An 8,755-nucleotide genomic window follows, 5' to 3' on the forward strand; every position below is an offset into this window, starting at 1 on the left:
ATATTTTCTGATTCTTCTGTGAGACTCAAGCCTTCAAGTTTAGGTCTGCTTGTTTTTGTGAACTTTATGTGTCTTTGTGGTTTAATTTTTGGGCATGAAAGGCTGGTTCTGTTAAGCTTCCAGTTCTCTCTTGATTTTATATTGGAGTGGCCAGATTGCTTTTGTCTTCAGGAGTTTCCACAGAGGCCCCAGTCAGATGAGCATCAGATGCTCTCATGCTTTCTCCTAAGGTCTGGATCCCTCCAGGATAGATTTTGGCCTCGGGAATTTGGGGGTTGGACTGTCCTGGGATCCAGGCCCAGGAAAGATGCTGTTCTAGGGCAGCTGGTGGCCATGCCACCCAGAGATGCAAAGGAAGATGGGGGTGGGAGGCAGCTCCAAGGGCCCCTGGGGACTGCACTGAGGAGCTGGGTTGGTCTGGATGCAAAGGACCAGGAAGAGGAAAAGTCATCCCCAGCATCCAGGAAAGAGGCTGGAGGGTTGTGCAGACCCAGAGAGGCAGAGGGAGGTGAGGGTGGAGCCAGGCCCAGAGTTCCCCTGGGGACCTGAGAAAGAACTGAGTTGGTCTGGATCCATAGCATCAGGAAGAAGCAGTGGTAGTTCCACAGGTGTCTGGGGTTCCAAGACAAGGAATGGACATGGCCCAGGCTAGGAGGAGAGACTGGTGGGGGAGATGGGAGGGTGAGTGAGGCTGGGGGACTCAAGGCAAGGAGGACAAGATCAACGTACCCCGGCAACAGAGGCCTGCAGGCCCAGCAGGCCCAGGGAAGCAGAGGACCATAGAATTTTTAAGATTATGTGTATATTATTCTTATCTCATCCTTTATATATATCTAACCTAAACAGACCTTCATCACTTGGTTAGGCTTTCTCATTTTTTCTATTTTGGAAAATATCCCCATTCCCATATCTTTTAACATCTTTTACATTCTCATTTTCTTTCTTTTAAAAAAATTGTAAGACATAACAGCATTAAAAAATAAATTTTCCATTGGTTGTGAAACTTCTTTTCCTGGGGATGCTAAGCAATGCTTACTCCCTTTTAAGGTTCTAGCAAATAACTAATTCTTAAAAGTAGAAAGGGTACCACCCTAAAAAATTTTCAAAGTCAATTGGTGCTTTAGGAACACATGAACTACTAAAATCATCTCACGAAAAACCAGGCCTGAGAACTTATAGGTGCACCAAGGTGAGGGAAGACTACACCTCCTTCACCTGGACCCCATAAAAAGGAGGACACGGAACACTGTGATGGTGGTGCCCCCCACTGACATGTCATCTGACCACTTGATCTGTGCATAAGGTACCAACAGGCAGAGAATTTCTGACTGTGGCAGACTTCATTTCCACTTGATCCCCACTGTTAATGTAGCCTACTCAAATTGCTATCCATCCAGCCCATGGTTTCATCTGAACCGGGTCTTGTGCTTTGTCTCTATGGTCTCTACCACTCTGCTTCTGCTGCTCAGTTCTGACCCTGCAGCCTGACTTCATCAGCAGCAGCAGCATCTCCAGCAGACTCCAGCCTGGATTTGTTATCCTCTTCTTTCAGAGACTCCTCAGCTCTAGTCCGCCAAACCTTTTTGAAACTTTTGAACTCTGCTGCAGTCTCTTAACCCTCTGCAGCCACCTGCAACTTACATGTATACATATGCAGATATATTTACTGTGTGATGTGTAATGTGTGACCTGAGAGTTAATATTACTAATTAAGATTGGAATAAATCCTGTGTTTGTCTTGGCACATTATCAGTGTAAGCAGAACTATTTGGAAAATTGCCGTCAACACAAAGCCATCCTATCTTGTGAATTTATGGTTATTTAAGAAATAGTGGGAAGACACAAGTGTTTGTGTATGTTTCTAACACAGTGCACTCACGAAAAACTACCAAGTTTTTTTCTTTACTCATAAAGACAGCTGTGGAATAAGAATTAAGAGGAACTCTGTGTAGACATGCCGAACGGTGTTGGCAATAGACTCCTTATTAGGTGTTTTGGGGCAGCTGTGATGCTGGGACACCACTTGATCATCTTAAACTTGTAGTACAAATTATTATCTGGATAACTTTCACATTGTATTCTCTCCCTTGTTACCAGAAACTCTCATGGATCATTCTCACACAACATGTAATTTGATCTCCAATGGCATGTTGGCTGTAGTGTTAGGAAGTGGGCATCCAAAAGGTATACAGGCCCAAACAATCCTTGCCCTCAAGGAGTTTAAAATCTAGCCAGGGAGACAGCATCATTAGTTAAATATAATCATACACATTATGTTTTAATAATAGGACTTAGAAATTACAATTAAGTCCATTATAAGATAATTTACAAAGTGCCCAACACCTAATGAACATGGGAAGTCGTTTTCCAAACAGTCATGTATGTATCATCCTTTAATTATAGTGCTGCACTGGCAACTGGCAAACTTTAGAGTGTGATGCGATTTTATGTTGGCAGCCTACCCTAGCTGGGAATTGGGGAATGTGTTTTTCTGAGGAAATAGCTTTTAGAATACAACTTGCAGAGTGAATAAAAGTTGGCCACAGGAAGAGGAAGTCAAGATGAGGGTACAAAGCAACCCAGGCAGAGACAACAGGATATGCAAAGACCCTGGGACCTCTGAGACTTAGTTCCAGTGTAGATTTGTAAACCCTTTCAAGGAGTCTCCAAATTCTTCCCTTATACTTTTCTAACAAAGAGAGTTCAAAGTGCTTTCACTTGCCCATTTTTGTATGCTATCAACTTAGAGGCTTATTCCTACCCCTTTCCTCTTTTCTCTCTATCTCCTCTACTTTCAGTTCTCTGTCAGTGCTGGTCAGTCATATAAAAGTCCATGTGTTTACCAGTCTCTTCCTTGACCCAGGTCAGCAGAGTTTTGGTACAAGGCATATATGTCTAGACAAAAAAATTGGTTAGTCTTTGTGAAAGTAAATGTTCCAGGTCTGACTCAACTTGACCAAGAGCCAAGACAGAGAGATGTTAAGGCTGATGGAAAAGATCTTAATGAATGGCAATAAAACATGGCCCAAGGGTGAAGTAAAAAACAAACAAGGGGCTGGAGAGATGGCTCAGCGGTTGAGAACACTGGTTATTCTTGAAGAAGACCTGGGTTCGAATCCCAGTGCCCACATGGCAGCTGATGGCTGCCTGTAGCTCCAGTTCCAGGGGATCCAACAGCCTCTTCTGTCCTCCGTGGGCATTGTGTGACATGGGTGCACTTATCTACACGCAGGCAATGCACGAATACACATTAAAAAGAAGAAGAAGAAAAAAGAAAAGAGCTGGGCATGGTGGCACACGCCTTTAATCCCAGCACTTGGGAGGCAGAGGCAGGCGGATCTTTGTGAGTTTGAGGCCAGCCTGGTCTACATAGTGAGTTCCAGGACAGCTGGGGCTACAGGGGGGCCCTGTCTTTAAAAAAAAAAAAAAAAAAAAAAGAAAGAAAACAAAACAAAAATCCAACAACCAGCCTTGGAGTTATTTCCTGGGGCTGTGGCCCCAGACAGCTCCTGAAAGCTCTCAGAGTAAGACTGTAGGGAGGATATTTCATTTCCCCTCTGCCTTTGTGTTTAACACTTTCCTTCCTTTCTTTCTAATCTCTATTACTGACACCTCAGGCCCTGAGAGTTCACCCTTTGGTTATCCATTGTAAATATTGTTCCCTTTAAGTGGGATGACATGTCCAGGTTACATAGCACATAGGAATGGAAATTATTAAATAAAAGCAACTTTGCTGGTTTTCTCTTTTTTTAAAAATCCCTTTTAAACTAAGTGCTTCATTTATAAGATAGTTGACAAGTAGAACCTATGATGTAACCCGAAAGCCGATATTTTAATAGGTGACAAATTAGGTGGGAAGTTGTACATTGAGGAGAAAACTTCCTGCTCTCCCCTAGCATTTCCAGATTGTAAATAAACAGGGCCACTGAGGACTGATAAGATGGTACACTTCTCTCCTCTTTTTAGCCTGAGACCAAGGCCTGAGGGCTTCCCCTCCAGATGGCAGGTTCTCTTTCCAGCCAAGTAGTCCAAAACAGTTCAGATAAGACTGAGACCAAATATGGACACCTCATCACTGGAAGTCCTAAGCCCATGAGCCTTATCTTTGTTTAAGGGAAGCAATCCAAAATTAGAAGGGGAGAACCCCCTAAAACTCTTAAAGTCATAGTCCCTTCCTCAGAGGCTTGGATTTCCATTTCTAGGGTCTTCTCTCCATCTATGGAGAGCTTCTTTCTGTGTGAATGTGTGAATGTATGTGAATTTTCATCTTTCAAGTTTGTTTGCTTGTTGCATTTTGCTGGTTTGAGATTTTTTTCCATCCTTTTAACCCTTTAATTGGCTAAGAAAACAAACTCAGCAATACCCATAGACTGCAACTGGTATCTGCTTCTGCGCCAAGATGGCTTTTTATCCATGGTGGAAGAGTTATGAACTAAAATGTGTACAAGGCACCTCACCTCAGGGTCACCTATGTAGGAATGACCTTCCCAGAAATAGGCGACAGAAGTAAGGTTTAAGATGATAGCCAAGAGATGTATTTGGCTTTTTGTGAACCTATGTTGTTGGTTTGTGCTCCTGTGTAGGTGTGTGCGCATGTGTAAGCGTGTGCATGTGTAAGCTAGAACTCAACCTCTAGTGTGTTTTCTCAGAAGCTGTCTATCTTGATTTTTGAGACAGAGTCTCTCACTGACTTGGGCTCACTGATTAGGCTAGACTATCTGGTCACTGAGCTCTGGGGATCTGCTTCTCTCTGCATGCCCAGCATTGCATTTAGAAATGTGCATCACCATGCCCTCAACCTGGCTTTTTTACATGGGTTCTTGGGATTACATTAAGGTCAGGTCCTTCTGCTTGCATGGTGAGTACTTTAATCAGATGATTTACCTGCCCAGCTGTGGCTTTTATTTTTATTTATTTTTTAGAGTGAAATGCCAAAACAAACATTGCTTTTATAAAAATTAAAAACCATACTTTATAAACAACAATACAATTTACATATTGAAAAACACTATGATAGACTTATTTGATACAACTTTAAAAAGAAGAAAAGGAAAAAATTCAAGTTGCAAAACAAATTGAACAAAAATAATCACTTTTTATAAGTGAGTCAATACAAAAAAATATAGTCAGTGGCTAGTCATGTCTAATTCCTATTGCACTAATGGTCAATGGAATTGCAAAGAAAGCCCAAACTTCATCATCACCGCCACAAAGGGACAACACATATTGGATTCTTATGGAATGCCAAGTGGTTCTTTCTACTTCAGTGTTCTGAAAGTTGGAGTCTCATATCCACCAAGAAAAACAAAACAAAACAAGGCAAAAATACTATGTTTTTCTTAAAAATTAACTCTTTTCTTGTTCTTCTTTATAAATATTATACTACATGCATTTGTTTACAAATGTACATGTATACATCATAGACTAAGATTCACATATGAGGAAAACCATGAGAATGCTTATAATTTTGTGACTGGGTGACCTCACTTAAGAACATACATTTCATTCATTTCATTGTGAATTTTGTGATTTCATTTTCTTTAGAGCTGAATAATATTCTATTTGATGTACGTACCAGATTTTCATTATCCATTCATCTTTTGATACACGACTAGGTTGATTGCATTTCCTTGCTATAGTAAATAGAGCAGCAATAAATATGGTGTGCAAATATCTCTACAGCAGGGTATGGTGTCTTGATATATGCGGCTTGAAATAGTCGGATCACTTGGTAGCTCCCTTTTTAATTTTTTGAGAAATCTCCAAGTTGATTCCCATAATGGCTGAACTAGTTTGCACTCCCACCAGCAGTGAATAAGTGTTCCTCTTTCTCTGCATCCTTACCAGCACTGTTGCCTGATTTCTTGATGATAGCTATTCTAATGGGAGTAGAGTGTATCTCAAATAATTTTATTTGAATATCCTTCATGAGGGATGTTGAACACTTTTAAAAATATTTGTTGTTAATTTGTATTTATTTTTTAAAAAACTGTCTATTCAATTCATTAGCTCATTCATGGATTGGTAATTTTACTTCCTTGGTATTTATTTTTGCAGTTCTTATATATTCTTGACCCTTGTCTGATGCATAGCTGGTAAAGATTTTATCCCATTCTGTGGGCTGTGTGCTCTGCTGAAAGTTTCCTTTGCTGTGCAGAAATGTTTTATTTTATATAGTCCCATCTGTTGATACTTGGGACTAATTCCTATGCTACTGGTGTTCTATTCAGAAAGTTCTCTATCCCGAAGTCCTGAAGATTATTCCCTATATTTTCAACTAGGAATTCCAGGGTTTCAGGTTTTTTCAGGTTTATAGTATTTTCTCTTTTTTTTAAGTCTTTTTGACAGTGTTTCCCTGTAATTCCAGGTGTCCTGGAACTCACTATGTAGACCAGGATGGCCTTGAACTCACAGAGATCTGCCTGCCTCTGCCTCCTGAGTGCTGGGATTAAAGGCATGCGCCACCACGCCCAGCTGTTTATAGTATTTTAAAAAATTTATTTCTACCTAGTACATAAAAATATTGTATGTATTAGTGGGGTACCATGTTTATATATATATATGTATATATATATATATATAAGTTTTGAACTCTGGTTAAACGTATTTATCTCCTTAAACATTTGTAATTTCTTTATGGTGAAAACTTAGAAAATTTTTTCTTCCAGCTTTTGTACATGTAAGGACATTATTGGTCCCTGAATCTGCTGTTCAGTAGCATAAAACAGTCTTCCCCCTCATGACTGCATCAGTCATCACTATCCCCTGCCCCCTGCAAACTCACAGTTCTCTCTAGCCTCACAGTTCCTGTGCAATTGTTTTAGATTCCCCAAATGCGAGAGTTCATGAGGTTCTTCTTTTTCTGTGATGACTTATTTCACTTGCCATACTGATTTCCAAGTGGGGAATGGATGGGGAGTGTGTGTCTGAATATGATCAAAATACATCGTATGAAATTCTGGAGTAAGTTTTTAGAAACAGCATACTGATTTCCAGTTTTCTATATGTTTTAAATTAAGGTCTTGATCAATTTCAAATCGAGTTTAGGCAAAGGCAAAAATTGTGAATCCAATTTTATTCTTCTGCTGGTTCAGCATACTGATTTCCAGTTTTCTATATGTTTTAAATTAAGGTCTTGATCAATTTCAAATTAATTTTTGGCAAAGGCAAAAATTGTGAATCCAATTTTATTCTTCTGCTGGTGGAAATCCAGTTTTACTAACACCATTTGTTGAATAAACTATCTTTCATTGTATGTTTTTGCCTTTTTTTTTTAAAATCAAGAATTAGTAGACATAGCTTTGTCAGCTTATTTCTGGGTCCTCTATTCTGCTCCACTGGTCTGTCTGTTTTTATGCCAGTAACCAAGCTGTGTTTATCACTGTAGCTTTGTAGTATAATTTGAGGCTGAACATTATGATGGCTTCCACTGTTTTTTTTTTACAATGTATATTTTTATTGAACTTTTGTGCATCTTATACAAAACATCTCAATCATCTTTATGCCCCCTCCCACATCCATATCCCCATAGCTCCCCCACCAGATTTCTTGCATTCTGTCGTGTATGTTAAGGCCTGTTGGGTCAAGTTTGTCTACCCAGATATCCCTCAGTGCAAGTTCATCCACTGGAGTCTAGTCAGCCTATCTAAAGTCACACCCTTAAAGAAGAACTACTCTCCCTCATCCAGCAGTAATCAGCTGCCAACAGTTCTTTGGCTAAGGTTAGGGTCTGCTGCTCATTTCTCCAGTTCTATGCTGGGTTTTTGTCTAATTGAGTTTGCATGAGTCTTGTGCATGCTGACACCGTTTCTGTAGGTTCATATGAGTAAGACTGGAAGACCTTATTTTCTTACGATCATACACCAATATAGGAGTCCCGTCCAGGGACACATACTCTGTAGTGTCTTTTTCTCTATACCTTGGCCAGTTGTGGCTTTCTATGTGTATCACACTGTCACGTGAGGAAGCTTTGCTGGTGAGAGTTGAGAGATGCTTTAGTATTCACTTTAACCCTGTTCTGCTATGTCCCATGAACCTTGGGTGTAGAGGTTTCATTGGAGATGTGTCACTTAAGGCTGGGCATCTCTCAGACACTTATTTTCTGTGTGTGATCGGTTGTAGAACTCCAGCTGTGTTCTTATGCATAGGATTACTTTGGCTATTTGTGGTTCTATATGAATTCTTAGATTGTTTTTTCTAGTTCTATGAAATATGATATTGGAATTTTTATAAGTATTGCATCAAATCTGTAGATTAATTTTGGTAATATAGTCATTTTCACAATATTAATTCTGCCAATCCGGGAGCACAAGAGGTCTTTCCATCACCGAATATCTTCTTTAATTTCATTTCTCAGTGTCTTAAAACATTCATTGTAGAGATCTTTGTCTCTTTCATTAGGTGTATTCCTATGTACTTAGTTTTTGGGGTGCTATTTTGAATGTGCTAGTTTTCCTAATTTATTTCTCTGAGAGTATATTGTTGGTATATAAGAACATTGCTGTTTTTTAATATTGATTTTGTATCCTGAAACTGTACTGTTTTTATTAGATCTAGTAGTTTTCTAGTAAATGCTATGTGATTTTTTTAAGTATAGAAGAATGTCATCTGTAAATAAGGATAGTTTGCAGTCTTCCTCTCTTATCTTTATCCCCTTTATGCAGTTATTAGTCCAATTGTTAAGACTTCAAGCACTATCTTAAATAAGAGAAGGAAGAGTGGACATCTTTGCTCCTAGTTTTAGAGGAAATGCTAT

This window comes from Nannospalax galili, unplaced genomic scaffold (genome assembly GCF_000622305.1).
Source record: "Nannospalax galili isolate Female #2095 unplaced genomic scaffold, S.galili_v1.0 scaffold629, whole genome shotgun sequence".
NCBI lineage: Eukaryota > Metazoa > Chordata > Mammalia > Rodentia > Spalacidae > Nannospalax > Nannospalax galili.